This window comes from Coenobita brevimanus, chromosome 80 (genome assembly GCF_032717465.1).
Source record: "Coenobita brevimanus isolate Jiangsu-jjx chromosome 80, ASM3271746v2, whole genome shotgun sequence".
NCBI classification, from domain to species: Eukaryota; Metazoa; Arthropoda; class Malacostraca; order Decapoda; family Coenobitidae; genus Coenobita; species Coenobita brevimanus.
The window spans coordinates 61440123-61457622 of NC_137033.1; positions in this window are offsets into that span (position 1 = coordinate 61440123).

Below are 17500 nucleotides of genomic sequence, written 5' to 3' on the forward strand. Positions count from 1 at the left end.
CCTTTCACAATGCCCAAAAATTACCCCCACCCCCCACCCCCCACCCCCCCAAAAAAAATCGTGGACGGTGGCTTTTCAGGCTTAGTCTCGTATTATAAGCCTCATTGTGGGCATCGTAGCTCCTTTTCCTTACCGACTTATTATGTTCATTACATGTCACCATTCCCTTGTATATGGACACAGGTGCATCGGTACCGTACAAGAGGATAAGGTACAAACTGCAGAATAAACCGCCGAGGAAAAACTGTTACGAAATCTGCACAAAGCCACTTGGAATACGAGCCATGTGTCCATCTTTGACGCTCGTGTTGTTGTGGGGTGATGGGGCTCCCTAACACCTCTTCCTTGGCGATTTATTTTTGGATATGGTACGTTATTAATGCAGAGTATGGAGATACTGGAAGGATTAATCTAACAAAGAAGAGGGCAGTAAGGTGTAATATGCAAAATAAATCACTCAGGAAAATGTATTAGGGAGCTTCCTTACCCAAGAATACCGTCATGACAAGCCTGACTGTTTCTTGCAACCGAAAAAAAAACAACAAGAACAACTTACTACGCTGAGTGGTAACTACGGTATATAATTAAATGACGCCTGGTGGTCTAGTAGGCTACGGCGATCCAGCCAGAAAAGCCTGTAAGCATTTGCATGCGAGGTGGTTGGGGTTTACTGCTGACATAAGGCCACTCACGGGCGGGCAAGGCTGGTCACCCCCTTCCGTAAGGTCAGGACTGAGTAGCCTAGCCCAGGGACCCTACGTTCCAGAAGGGGACAAAAAGAAAAATGGATGATGGATGGCTAGTGTAAAAAAGAATCGATAACGTGGCATAAAATGTAATACTGAAGGAATAAATATAAAGTTAAGTGTCTGTTTCAGAAGACAAATAAAACAGGATAGAAATGCAACACTGGAGAAAATGAAAAAAAAAAAAGATAATAAATAAATAAATAAATGGGGAGGTGGTAAAATCAAAACACGACAATTATATATATAAAAAAACTGCATGGAAATGAAGAACACAAACTAAAAAAAAAAAAAAAAATGGCTCCTGAGCACTGGAGTTTGGAGCTATACAAGGGAGAAAAAATGCACACACACACACACACACACACACACACACACACACACACACACACACACACACACACACACTACAATAGTATATGCGGGATGACTTGTTTACACTTCCACTCACAAATCTTCCTCATCGTCAGTCGTGTCAAAGACTATTTATATCTCTGTCTTCACTCACAAATACTCATCAACATAACCTGTGTATATTCCTTGTCTCTAACGATATCGTCCCTCACAAATTCTCGTCCTGTTTTTTAGCAAAGGTAGTGCATATGGCGCCTGTATATATTTTTACCTTCACCTGTTTTTTGTACCTAAGCTATGTAATACTGCTAGTAATAAATGTCATCTTGATCTATAATTATTCCGAAGCATAATTTGTATAATATGACCACATTCTACCTTCCTCTAAAATTATCCCTGAGCATAAACTGAGGACAGGATTTTTTTTTTTATGCTTAACTGGAAAATTATCGAAAAATAAAATTGTGTATGAGACCACTTATTCACCTCAAAATTTTTCATTTATATACTATATATAAGTTGAGGAGAGGAAATTTTTGTATTTAACTCAAAAATTCTCGGAAAATAAACTGTATGTAACACTATTTCTTTCCACTTTATCCTTCACTCAGAAACTGTCCTCAGCACAACGTGTGTATCATGTTGCTTGTTGGTGTAATTTGTAACCCGAGGGAGGGAGAGAGTGAGGCTGCAAAGGCTAATTATCTCATGGCTAAAAATACCTGATACTCACGTCAGGGTATTTTTATCACGAATAATACGCTTTTCTGGCTTCGTTAATATTATACACTGCTGGCATTAACTTTCAGAATGGTTCTCTTATATGATCATTATCACATCATTATTACCATTACATTATCAGAATTTTGGCATCATAATCCTTTATCATTACAGTACTAGAACTTTGGCACTATCATCATCATTATCATAACACTACTAGAATTTTGGAATTATCATCATCATCATCATCATTATTCTTCCCAGTAAAGTAACAGAGAGGGTCGGAGCCAACAATAAGGACACCTGCAAATTACGAGAACCATCAACAGACGTCCAATGCAACTGGCACACAGTGAATAACTCCTATTTCCCGCCTTCGAAATATCAGCTACACCTCACAGGAAAAATCCACCCTAACGTAATTCTGTGTGTGTGTGTGTGTGTGTGTGTGTGTGTGTGTGTGTGTGTGTGTGTGTGTGTGTGTGTGTGTGCTCTATTCACGACCAAAGTTTCTCATCTGGGAAACAGAAATTTACCACAGTGGATCCCTGGGGAATGCCGGGGGAGGGGGGGGGAGGTGGCGAAGCGAAAAACTGTAAACTCTTTGATTCAGAAAAATAATGAGTAAACTGAACCTTAATGAGACGGAGGAAAGGGCAACGTGTGAACTTACTGCATCAGACAAAATAATAATGAACTAAAATCAACATCTGTAGAGTAAAGGAAAACCTGTGACTGTATTGCCCTTCACGTCCAGGCATTATTGCCCGTCCTCGTCCTTCAGTAAAGCAGCGACAGTGGAAATAATAAAGGGTGAGGAATACAGTGCTCTTACACGGAGATCAAATGTTCCAGTATTAAAACCAGCGTGTTGACTCTGCCGCGGGGACAGGAACCTGATGTTGTTCATAACGACACACACAGCAAGTGAACAATGTATAATACTTACATTATTAACTGCAACGTAGATATCAATATTATTATTACAGACATTATTGTCTGTACCATATAGCAGTAGTTGTGCTTTATTTTACACAGCTGACCCAAAGGTTTTTTTTTCTTTTTTATGGGATGGGAAAGCCAAGAAATATGAAACGAGAACAATCAACACATCGACTTTCTCTCTCTCTCTCTCTCTCTCTCTCTCTCTCTCTCTCTCTCTCTCTCACTACGTATACTGGCAAATGTTCCCTGTGCACTGATCACTGACGAGGGTCCAAGTCGGTCAGAAATTGTTCCATCATCACAATAAACACAAATTCAATAGGTGGGTGTAATTACTTCCATACCAGGGAATATTTACCCCTTCAGCCCCACGAAGTACCTTTCCACACACACACACACACACACACACACACACACACACACACACACACACACACAGGATCATCACGGCTATGACACAGTTGACGGTGGTAGTTTTCAATTCCTAAGTCAGAGAAATCAATCAAACCTTAACCTCTTCAGCACAACGACGTATTGTTTGCATTTTTACGTAACACCTCTTCCTTACCGATTTATTCTTGGATATGGCTAACTAACGTCCTTTTGAACGTTGTTTACGCTGACTACGGCGATACTGGTAGGATTTATGTAACAAAGGAGAGGACAGTAAGGAGTATTAAACAAATCGCTTAGGAAAAGGTGTTAGGGAGCTTCCTTAACCGACGGGAATTCGGGCTTATATTTAACCCTCCAATTCGAAAAGTCTCTCCTAAGCTGAATAAAATCGTGTGGAGTAGGAATTAAATAAAAAAAAACAGTCATTTGATTAATAAAATCGTCTGTAGGTATAAAGAATAATAAAATGAAACTACAAATAAATATAATCGCTGTAAGGAGGTTGTTGTTATCTTTTAATTACACAGGTCTTTAGTGTACCATAAATAAATTAATTAATAATAAGCAGAATAAGTAGTCCAGAGGCGAGGGTAACGTATTATAACAGTCGTTAACATACAGAAAGGGATTAATTCACTCATTAGGCTCTTAAAAATAACTTGCAACCAGCCTGAGAGAGAGAGAGAGAGAGAGAGAGAGAGAGAGAGAGAGAGAATTGCAGTTGCAGTCGTTAGCAATGCAACAGTTGGTTAGTTTGGGATGCAAACGTTTATGCCCGTCCTTGGCCCGAATTCTCTCCCTAACACCTTTTCCTGAGAGATTTATTTTTTTTATTTCACCTTACTGTCCTCCTGTGTATCGTAAATCTTTACAATATCGCCCTACGCTGCATAAATAACGTACAAAAGGATATTAACCAGCCATATCCAAAAATAAATGACTGAGTAGAGATGTTAGGGAACTTCCTTCACCGACAAGAATACGAGTCCTAGACTTTATACGTATCACTTGTTTTTATAAACAGACACAGTAAGGAAACACGAATCAATTTTGAATTAATGTCTGCTGAATATACACCAGATGCTGTTGGCATAACGTTCTCCCTACGTGTCAAGTGGGGTTGGTGGAGGATTAGTGCCCCTCCCTGTAAAACAATTAACTCTAAGCCCTTGGCCACCCCGTTTGGGATACATGGCGTCTGGCAATGAATGAATGAATGAATATACAGCAAATTATAAATAAAAGCTTCCGAAGCACAGTGAAATATGAAAGATGAATAATTACAAATTCCTTATCACCTTACAGAGCTGGGGTTCATTTAGATAATTACAAATTCCTTATCACTTTACAAAGCTGGGGTTCATTTATATAAATAATTACAAATTCCTTATCACCTTACAGAGCTGGGGTTCATTTATATATATAATTACAAATTCCTTATCACTTTAGAGAGCTGTGGTTTATTTAGTAAGTATAATTCCAGCTACGTCTATACTGTTACATTTGGCCAAAGGAAAATGTTCAGTAACACGTCAAAAGGGAAAAGCTGCGTTAAGCACAACACCTTTACGCTCAATATTGTTAATCTCTATTACGACTACTACTACTACTACTACTATTATATTACAGATACAAATGCTACTACTACTACTACTACTACTATTATATTACAGATACAAATGCTACTACTACTACTACTACTATTATATTACAGATACAAATGCTACTACTACTACTACTACTACTACTACTATTATATTATAGATACAAATGCTACTACTACTACTACTACTACTATTATATTACAGATACAAATGCTACTACTACTACAACTACTACTACTACTACTATTATATTACAGATACAAATGCTACTACTACTACAACTACTATTACTACTACTACAAGCTTGATAACTAAACTTGCCAATATACTGTACAATCATATCAGATAATTCAGCCACAAGTCAAGTGCACTGAAATCAACAGTCTACACATTATTCACACGCACATATACTTCCTCATGTACATGCCTGTCCCTGGGATGGGAAGGAGAAATGTGTGTACGTTTGGTACCCAGATGGACGCCCCACTTGCGTCTCTACCCGATTAACAAGGGTACCATAGTAGGCTGTACATCACCCCGTTATTTGGTTATATGATCACCACCCAGCGTTGTACCATTAGGCTTGACACTCAGTGTAGACCCAACAAAAGTTAGACCCAGCAAAAGTAGCAAGATTAAAAAAGTGACATGAATGACTGGAGAAATGAGAAGACTGGAGAGACAAAATGACCGATAGAAGTCAAAGGAGAAGTAGGTAGCACTACATCACGTGAGTGGATGATGGTCGTCATCGTCAGCCACTACAATTTAGTTACCTTACCAGTATATAAATTATAGTGCTTTATATGATACACTGAAACTTCCTCAGGTGATATACTGTAAATAACCAAACTCAATACTATTAATGCAGTATATATATATATATATATATATATATATCTATATATATATATATATATATATATATACAGGAAATCAACTATAATGAACTCATTCTATCAAGTAAGGAATCGTACAAAAAACAAATCCAGTGTTTAGGGTTACCGCGAGGGCAGCAATCCAGGTAACATAAGTGTGTAGTGTTCATATCAGGTCCTGTTATTGGCTACCTTCAATGCTCATTAGCATCAAGTAGGCTAATTTAATGTTAACTTTGGTTGTTTTCCTAATGAGGTCTTTTGCTTCCGATATTTTTATTTCCTTTTATCTTTATGATTATTTAATTACCTGATTATTCACCTTCTTTGTCATGTTTCTGCTAATTGTCTCTTTCTCTCTCCTTCTCTTTTTTCTTCCATTTTTTTCCTGTCGTTATTCTCTCTCTCTCTCTCTCTCTCTCTCTCTCTCTCTCTCTCCCCTATTTATCGGCTTTAGGACAGAATAAACAGCAGGTTCCCAAGGCCCAGTACTAAATGCAACCGATGGATCACACACAATCACATGTCACCACTTCAGCACTAACACCCACTGTAGTAGTAGCTGTAGCCCCAGGTTCATACGAAATGTGAACCCGGTGGACTGCAGGCTGAAGCTGCCCTTATCCAACACTTCACTATCTTCCTTTCGGGGGATAGGAAGGGAGTTGAAGGACGATTGTATGGCCGGACAGAGGAGTCGGTGGGTTATATCAGTGTCACCACGTGAAGGAGTCCCTCTCCACCACTGTATATACTAAACACATGTCACAGCTGCCCAATGCTGTCTGATTAGTGAGTGGGCTTCATGTCACAGCTGTCCAATGCTGTGTGATTAGTGAGTGGGCTTCATGTCACAGCTGCCCAATGCTGTCTGATTAGTGAGTGGGCTTCATGTCACAGCTGCCCAATGCTGTCTGATTAGTGAGTGGGCTTCATGTCACAGCTGCCCAATGCTGTCTGATTAGTGAGTGGGCTTCATGTCACAGCTGCCCAATGCTGTCTGATTAGTGAGTGGGCTTCATGTCACAGCTGCCCAATGCAGTCTGATTAGTGAGTGGGCTTCATGTCACAGCCGCCCAATGCTGTCTGATTAGTGAGTGGGCTTCATGTCACAGCTGCCCAATGCTGTCTGATTAGTGAGTGGGCTTCATGTCACAGCTGCCCAATGCTGTCTGATTAGTGAGTGGGCTTCATGTCACAGCTGCCCAATGCTGTCTGATTAGTGAGTGGGCTTCAATGACATGTCCATCAGTCTTGTGCAAGATATGTTTCACCTAAAATCAAATCCCCAAACTGTTTCCTGATCCAAATTGGGTTTGATCAAGCGTCCTTCTGAACAGCAGTCCAAGGGATCCACTTGCCCATCACCTCAGTTACGCTATATATCTCTCCCTTCACAGTTCTCTTCTTAGTGTTGCATCACTTCAATTCCCCTCATACTTCATCAACATCTTCATCCTTTTCATTATACTCTCTCTCTCTCTCTCTCTCTCTCTCTCTCTCTACTGCCTAATATCTCACGCTCAACCCTCTCCCTTCTGTCTCTCTCAGCCAATTGTCGTAACCCTTTCCTGAGTACCTCGTTCCTTATCAGGGCAAAAGGACACACACACACACACACACACACACACACACACACACTTTTAGTTATTCTTGCTACTACCATTACGCTGTTATTTACGTCAGTGGAGCCCCGTCGGTGTGAAGGGGTCAGTACTCTCTATGTAACACCCCAGTTCGTAGTGTACTTCCTGAGTGGAATAAAAGTGTTTGGAGACAGGAAGGATTAGGTCAAGAAACGCTACCGTAATTATGAGGTACATAGTTATCAGTATCTATGTCTATCCATCAATCCATCTATCCCTTCATCTATCCACTATCTGTCCATCTATCCATCCATCCTTCATCTATCCACCTATCTGTCCGTCTATCCATCCATCTATGTATCTATCTACGGTATCAATCTATCTACCAATTGATCTATCTATATATCCATCCATCCATCCATCTATCTATTAATTTATCTATCCATCCATCCTTCATCTGTCCACCTATCTGTCCGTCTATCCATCCATCCATCTGTGTATCTATCTACAGTATCCATCTATCTATCTATCCATCCATCCATCTATCTATCTACCTACCTATCTATTATATCTACCTATGTACTATATATATTCCTCAGCATATATAGCCACCCCGGCCCCAGCATCAGGGCAGTAAACAAGGGACACATCAACATTGGGTTTGTGTGGCTCAAAAAGCACTAATTACAGCATCAAAGTTGTGCTCTTGGCCGGGGATAATTGCCTTCATTAGTGGCCTAATTAACACAACCAAGCAGCGTTGGAAGGGGAAAAATAATTAAATAAAACTGATGGAAAGGAAGGGTGGGTTAGTGGCCGGAATTATGTTGATGGTGGAGGAGGCTAAGGAGGTTGACTGTATGGTAGGGATTATTATGGGATTATTAATATACACAGGAGGCTAAGGAGGTTAACTGTATGGTAGGGATTATTATGGGATTATTAATATACACAGGAGGCTAAGGAGGTTGACTGTATGGTAGGGATTATTATGGGATTATTAATATACATAGGAGGCTAAGGAGGTTAACTGTATGGTAGGGATTATTATGGGATTATTAATATACACAGGAGGCTAAGGAGGTTAACTGTATGGTAGGGATTATTATGGGATTATTAATATACATAGGAGGCTAAGGAGGTTGACTGTATGGTAGGGATTATTATGGGATTATTAATATACACAGGAGGATTAGGAGGTTAACTGTATGGTAGGGATTATTATGGGATTATTAATATACATAGGAGGGTAAGGAGGTTAACTGTATGGTAGGGATTATTATGAGATTATACATACGAGGGTAAGGAGGTTAACTGTATGGTAGGGATTATTATGGGATCATTAATATACATACGAGGGTAAGGAGGTTAACTGTATGGTAGGGATTAATAAGACATTATTTATATATCATATGTATTCACTGGACCACTGACTGTAATGGATGGATAATCATCAGAGTATTTAGCTGTTAAAAAACTATATGGTATAGATTAATATGAGATTATTAATATACAAAATGTATTTCATGGACCATTGATTTTTGTTTTAAACTTTTATATTTTACAAGATGGTTCACTAACCCTCCGCTGCCCCACTTTGTCGCTTTCACACGTGGGAAACACGTGGGTTTGGTTAGGCTATCTGGCTAACATCCAGCGTCGTAACTGCTTTCCTCGTTTACCGGAAACTATACCAGGTATGGCTTGTTACTTTGCATTTAGTGACCTAAAGGTACCGTTACTCAGTGAGTGGATAGTGATTGATATAACATGGCACCTTGAACCTGATGACATATTTGTGGCCTTAGTCATGCCAGCACCAGACTTTTGTTATGTAGGCTACTTATATAATTGACTTCAGATGAATAAAGTTACTTTCCTACGCTTCTCATACATCAGGAACAAGTTATAAACATTCGTAATACGTAATAGCTATACTTCTCATATTTCTTCAAAGTTAGGGTAATTCCCTTGATCCAGATTTGTTCTCTTACGCATACTTATTCCTCTGTGTCCTCTACAACAGCCTCTCCCTCTTCCCCCCACACACACATTCAATCAGCGAAGTACAAACACACACGTTCATCACACTCACTCATTCCGCCACCTAAATACTTGTTATTGCACTTTTACATCAGTCTAAAACACACACACAAAATGTTCAGTCAGCTGCGCACAGATACTCGTTCCTATCATCCCACATTCTCTCTCTCTCTCTCTCTCTCTCTCTCTCTCTTACAGTACTACAACCTGCCCATAGACAAGTACACAAGGGAATAACGCAACCTTCCTGGGTATACAAAAATTAACTACATGAAAAACAGCCTAATACACTGAAACGCATTTTTACCATATGAATGTGGCTTAAAAAAAAAAAAAAAAGTTAATATTTCAGGTGGGAACAACAGCATCTCATAATGTTAACTAGTAAACAAGGAACAAATTACCCAGGGTACCGGGTATCCAAAAAGCCCCACCGGGTTTATAAAGATCTACAGAGCTTACGATAAATAAATCCTTGTAATGCCAGCAGGACTCTTCGATCATCCTGTATATCGCAAACCCTCACACTCATACATATAAACAAGTCAGCTAAATCTGGTATATTATCTTTGATCATCATGTATCTTGCAAACCCTCACAGTCACACATATAATCAATCCCGCATTTACAACACTACTATCCTGCATTTACAACACTACTATCCAGCATTTACAACACTACCCTACTATCCTGCATTTACAACACTACTATCCAGCATTTACAACACTACCCTACTAACCTACATTTACAACACTACTATCCAGCATTTACAACACAACCCTACTAACACAACCCTACTAACCTACATTTACAACACTACTATCCTGCATTTACAACACTATCCTACTATCCTGCATTTACAACACTACTATCCAGCATTTACAACACTACCCCCCTAACCTACATTTAAAACACTACTATCCTGCATTTACAAACCAACCTTACTATCTTGCATTTCCAATACTACCCTACTGTCCTACAACACTACCCTACTATCTTATACTTACAACACTACGCTACTAAACTACTTTTACTATAACTTGGAATTAAACAGAAACTCCATCTTGAATGCTGAGTTACTGGGGTAGATATGATGCTGATCACGAAGAAGTGCTATGGACAGGATGTTAAGCCTGAGTAATGTGTTATTCTGACATTGAGCTCTGGGATATAAACTGATATGAGACGAAACTCTAGGCCAAGTTAAAATGAAAAGAGTACCGGAAAATATATTAGGAATTTGATCTAACCTGAAAAAGATCCCTAACCCCTTTCAGCTCAGTTGATGGATGTGTTGTCAGACTGGAAGGATAACTTGACTAGTAACCAAGGAGTCTCAACTGTAGCTCATTACTAAGGTGTCAGGTGAAAACAGACCGGGTGTATTAGCATTATTTTCTTTAATCAATCAATCAATCAATCAATCAATCCCCCTACGACGCTCTAGGATTCCCAACTGGCAAGGAATAAATGCTGATTTGATCGGGTGTTATCCATCAATGTTTGTTTTACAGTGGAATGATAAGACACGAGGGAAAGGATTTTGTTGCCTGAGTGAGACTAAAACCAACAAAACATTCCCAACCATCACTTTATAGTTCACGTCCCTATTGCAGGGTGCATGATTAAACAGAAGGGAGGGGGGAGACTGTGTCGTGACAGGGCTAAAAAAAATAAATAAAGAAAGAAAGAAAGAAAAAACAGCCAATCTCTATCCAGCTCACATGATACACACGATCCTGAAAAGGTTTACTGACAAATGACAATGCATCACACTGACTCATGCTCTACACGAACTTCAAACAATAAATCTCATCTCCATAACCCAGCTGTGAAGTTAAACGATCCTGACTTTTTTTTTTTTTTTTTTTAAATGGAGAACACAGTACACTCCCTACATCCTCTCTCTCCTAGACTTCATCGAGTCACTTTACTAACCGTATAGTCCTTTGTATGGTAAATATTTACAAGTGGACAATACACCCCCCAGGTATTACCCGGAACACAAGAAAATATTGCATGTAAATTGCGGAACTGACTAAAGGGATTACTCCCCTAAGCTACACCTCGATAAATCACACAGCCCTGCCAGGGTTACTGGAGAGCGCTACCCCTCCCAGCAAAGGCAGCTACTCGGGCGGGGAGTGAACTCTCGACCTCGCGATCTCCAGTCCAGCGCTCGACCACTGAGCCACCTTGCTCCCCTGTGGAACTTACTAACGATCACTGAGCTCTATAACTCAGTGCCAGAGATTCTGGCACGAAAAGAATACATAACTTGTCCCATGTGCGGTGGTAGGTGGATGCACCGAGTGCCGCAGAAAGTTCCGTGTTGTTTTGGCTAACTTATTTCCTGTCATAATACTAGCTGGCTTATGATACGGATTAACTCTTAAAGTCGCGACAGTTCTAATGTTCTCCTTTTTCTTTTTCTTTTTTTTTAGCTACCGTATGACTTTTATTAAGCTGAGAATCGTAAAGTCCGGAGTGTTATCACCGAGTCAATTATTCTTTATCGTCGTGACAAATTTGAGAATTCTCTTTTAACACTTCAGAAATTTATTGAGCAGATCAGATCATACAGCCTGAAAGGGTATTATTTTACTTTAATCCCACCATGTCGCTGGATAATGGGACTTACCTCTATATGTCGGCTGTATTGAGTACATCATTTTCTTCTCAGTAAACATCCGTCGCAAATAAATACTTTCCGAGATATATGTTAGTTTTCTTAATTATTTGAAGGATCCAGGAGCCAATCAGGCGTCGCAGAGGAAGAGGGACTTTTGAAACCAGCCAATCACAACAGTCGTAAGTAATACCAGCCAATCAGCTTGAAGTATTTGTGGGTGACGCAAGTACGCCCGAGATTTGAAAGTGCCTCAGGTGCTGAAGAACGTGTTGTCGATTTCAAAGCTTGTATCGGGTGTAAGACGGACTACTGGCAGATTAGCAAGTACTATCATATTAATAACGAAACATCTATTGAACTTCTAAGAAAACACGGGGTTTTGCCAAGTGCAGTGAAGTGTAAAGAGTGTGATTTGCCCTGCAAATATCGGGAAGACAGACATCAGTGGTACTGTGGCCGGTGGAAAAAAAAAAGTAGGAAGAGTAAGGGGAAGGTGCTGTGCAAATTCACCGTTTCTGATCTCTAGGTAAGCATTCCCCTAAGATAGGTTAGGTTAGGTTAGGTTAATGTTATGGGGGGTCTGGGGGGCGAAGCCCCCCAATTAGGAAACACGGCCAGGGCTGGGGGGTCTGGGGGGCAAAGCCCCCCAGTTAGGAAACACGAACTCAAGGATCTGAAAATTATATTTTTCCGAAGGATTTTAGTGTTTTTCGTTTGATTTGGATACCAGTTCCAGTCGGAAATCACTCGATTTTCCGTGTTTCCCCCACCCAAAACCATGCTTTCCCACAGGTCCCCCAGTATTCTTTCTCAGGAGTTTCAGAATGCAATGTTTTAGTGTTATTCATGTGATTCTGGTGGTCATTTTCTGTGAAAATTACTCGTTTTCGTCGTATTCCCCCAATAACCTTGGTACAGTGGGGGGGGGGTTACGGAAAACGAGTGATTTGCGACAGAAATGACTATCAGATTCACATGAGAAACACTATAAAACATTGCATTCTGAAACTTGAGAAAATATGGCAGGGTGGGAATAAAGTAAAAATTTACCCCTGAAAGTTCTAGTAATGAATATATAAAAACTATGATGCACATTTTTAACCTAGGTACGAAAACAAAGACATAAATAAGCGATATTTCTCATCCAGCCACTGAAGCTGCCAAGATAAACAAATAATCATGCACAATATTTTAATAACATTACATAACATTACACTCACCATACTTCCTCGCTCTTCCGTACTTCCTTAAGTGTCAGATTATTAGTTGTATGGCTGTAAAGGTTATCCTGGACAAAGTAAAATAATGAAAATCTGAGGATGCCGAGGAACTAACCACAGCCACAGCCGCGGAGGAATACGAGACTACCTCCTTGGTGTGGGCAGGGTGTGGGTATGACGCGGTGTTGCGCTGGACGAAGTAGTGCCGGGAAACGTTCTGTCTTCGCAAACTTTTTCCGCCAAGTTAATACTGATCGCTGTATATTTTGATAACTGAATCACGAGTAAGTCTTTGCAATTTTATATATACATTTTATTTTTCTCTAACTTTATAAAACTATTGTGTCTAAAGTTACACACTTAACCATCTCATTGTCAAAGCCGTTGGTTCTTTCTTCCTTGCATAAAAAAAGATATTTCTCTTCACCTCTTGGTTGCAGACTCTCCCTCTGAAAAAAAAAAAAAAATCGTGTGAAATTTGTTAGGATTAAATATACTAGATTGGACCATTACCTCTTCTTCCTCCTCCTAATGTTACTCCTCTTACCCTTATTCTTCTTCTTCATACTCTTCTTTTACTCTTCCTCTTACTTTTCCTCTTCTTTTTACTCTTCCTCTTTCTTTTATTCTTCCTCTTCCTTTTACTCTTCCTCTTATTTTTACTCTTTCTTTTCCTTCTCCTCTTCCTCTTCCTTTTACTCTTACCTTTCCTCTGTAGCCCTGGATCGGGTAACTTTAAAGACGATTTTGGGATCAGTTGACCATGGCAGAACTCCTCTTCTTCTTCTTCTTCTTCTTCGCCTTCTTCCTCTTTCTCTACTCGCGACTAGAAAAAAAAGGCCTCTTCTTCATCCTCTTGCCCTTGAGGTATAACTTGGAGCATTTGGTCACTATCACTTGAAATGAAGAAGCAACAACTCTCAATCTTTTCCTTCCTTCCCTCCTCCTTCCCCCTCCTTCTCCTCTATTTCATCCTTCTCTCTTGTTGTTGTTGTTGTTCTTCTTCTTCTTCTGTTTCCTCTCCATCGTCTTCCTTCTCCTTCCATCCAGCACCGACGTCTTTCTCTTCTTCCTCTTCTTCCTTAGCTTCCTCTTCTACCTCCTGTCGAACACTAACTTCCTTCTCTTCCTCCTCTTTTCGTTCTCTTCTACTAACTTTTTCCTCTTCCTCCTCTTTTCGTTCTCTTCTTCCTCCTCTTCTTCATCCTCCTCTTCTTTCCCCTTCTCTTCAATATTAACCTCATCCTCCTCTTCCTTCTCCTGTTCTGCCTCCTGTCAAAAACTGTCCTCTTCCTCTTCTTCATCTTTCTCCCTCTCTTCTTCCTCCTCCTCCTCTTCTTCATCATCCTTTTCTTCCTCCTCTTCTTCCGCCTCCTCTTCAATACTAACCTCTTCCTCCTCTTCCTCTTCTTCCTTCTCCTCTTCTGCCACCTGTCTAACACTAACTTCTTCCTCTTCCTCCTCTTTTCTGCTCTTTTCTTCTTCCTCCTCTTCTTCATCACCTCCTCTTCAATGTTAACTTCCTCCACCTCTTCCTCGTCCTCCTTCTCCTCCTCCTCTAACTCCCATCGAACACGCACCTCTTCCTCCTCTTCCTCTTTGTCACTCTTTTCTTCTTCCTCTTCCTCTTCCGTCTCCTCTTCAATATTAACCTCCTCTTCCTCTTCCCCCTCTTCTTTCTCCTCTTCTGCCTCCTGTCGAGCACTAACTTCTTCCTCTTCTTCCTCTTTTTCACTCTCTTTCCTCCTCTTCTTCCGTCTCCTCTTCATTATTAACCTCCTCCACCTCTTCCTCTTCTTCCTTGTCCTCCTCTTCTGCCACCTCTTCCTCTTCTTCCTCTTTCTCGCGCTCCTCTTCCGCCTCCTCTTCTCACAGTCCGTATTCGATCCACTGCAAGGCCTAAAGTAACCATCTCTGCAGGGAGAGTGACAGCCAAATTATTTCTCCCCATGCTGGCTAAGTACGAACGGGAACGGGTGTGCCTTCAGGTATATCCGATTTGCTTTCACCTGACGGGGCCGGGCTCCTGTTATAACCTGAATACTATGTCGTGACTGATTTTCTATGAGCCTGATTTATGCGGTAGGAATGCGTCTCCTTGGTTACTAGTCAAAGTCATCCTTCAGCCTGACTAACCTTGGCCATCAATTGACGTGAAAGGGCTTAGGGATCCTTGTCAGATAAAATCACATAATAATAACAATAATAATAATAGTAGTAGTAGTAGTAGTAGTAGTAATGATAATGATATGGTAATGATTATCAGATAATAATAATAATAATAATAATAATAATAATAATAACAATAATAATAATAATAGTAGTAGTAGTACCAGTAATAGTAGTAATGATGATAATGATGATTGTAATAATAATAATAATAATAACAATAATAATAATAGTAGTAGTAGTAGTACCAGTAATAGTAGTAATGATGATAATGATGATGGTAATAATAATAATAATAATAATAATAATAATAATAATAATGTTATTTACACGTGTTATTTGGCATGTTACTCCTGTTATTTACACCTGTTATTTACGTCATTTTGATCTCGACAGTTAGTACAGCAGTGGCAGGCAAGAGGGTAGGCAAGTGTAAGGTGTAAAATAAGTCGCAAAGAGACAGGTGTTGTGGATACCTTACCACCACTTCACACACACACACACACACACACACACACACACACACACACACTACGCCCCTGACTCATTCCCTCCCCAAGACGGTTTTTAAGACGGTTTATTAAATTCAAAAGTGGGTCACAGCAGCCTCAGAGGACCCGTAGTCTCGTTGGTTAAGGAAGCTCCCTAACACCTTTTCCTCAGCTATTTATTTTGCTTATTACTGCCCTCTTCTGTGCAATGTTAACTGTTCTAATGTCGTATAATTTAATATTCATAGCGTGGAAAAGGATACTAACCAGCCGTATCTGAAAATGAATCGCTAAGGAGGAGGTGTTAGGGAGCTCCAGGACGTGGCAGTGTGTACAAAAATGACATCCTTCGCTCTTCTGGCTACATCATTACGAGGACGTGTTTTCTTAACATCCTCAAAGGACGAACAGACAAGAACAAAGGCAGAGAGAGAGAGAGAGAGAGAGAGAGTAAAAAAATAATAATTTTTGAGATGGGACAAACCTAATATGAAAACCTGTAAAGCTGAAGAAGAAGAGACAGAGGAAGAAGAAGGGAGGAAAGCAGTACATAGCAGGAGTGTGTACTGCTGGTGAGAGTAGTTCTGCTTCACCTCTGCTGCTTCTCATTTTCCTCTGCTGACTTATTATTCACCTCTTCTGCTTGCCACTTTCCTCTGCTGACTAATCTCTCACCTCTTCTGCTTCTCCCTTTCCTCTGCTGATTAACCTTTCACGTCTTCTGCTTCTCTCTTTCTTCTGCTCACTAATCTTTCACCTCTTCTGCTTCTCACTTTCTTCTGCTAACTATTCTTTCACCTCTTCTGCTTCTCACTTTCCTCTGCTGACTGCTGAATCCATAATGTGAACCGATTGTCGTATTCCCTGTCCATGAGCGATTCTTTCTGATATGATGCGTCAGGGAGGAGAACGACGGACATGAGTGTGTACTAGACGCAATGGAAGACCTAATTATTTTCCTTGATTGTACATAAAAGATATGACTATCATAATTTTACTCCGGAACTGCACGCACATAAATCCTGCAACATTATTCTGTCTGACTCTTCCTTGCGTCAGGTTAATTGCAGGAGAGAAAATTGCAGTCAGATTGCAAGAGGATGACGCCATATAAGACTTAATTGCAATGCCCCTCACAGCTGTTTCTGCCAGCCTGTGAAGGTCATTGGTCGTGAGGCTGGATGAGTCTTGCACTAATCCTGAAATGACTAAAGTGAAATGACTGAGGCGGTGGGTTGGACACGTGCACCTGCTACCATCATGATCATCATCATTATCATCGTTATCATCAGCATCATCATCACCACCACCATCATCATCATCATCATCACCATCACCATCATATTCATCATAATCATCATCATCACCATCATCATCACCATCACCATCACCACCATCATCATCATCATCACCATCACCACCATCATCATCATCATCATCACCATCACCACCATCATCACCATCACCACCATCATCACCATCATCACCACCACCATCATCATCATCACCTCACCAACACCTGTAGTGGAAGGTATACAGGTACAAAAACAATCATAAGAGTGTCAACATCTTCATTCACCTTTACACTCGCCGTCTCTCAGGTGTGGGCTGCATTGGTTAGCACATCCAGCCGCAAACTGAAAGGACTTGAGATCGAGTTGGTCTTGGTCATATCGCGGGTTTTCTCCCCTCAGAAAGACGTGAAATAAAACAAGA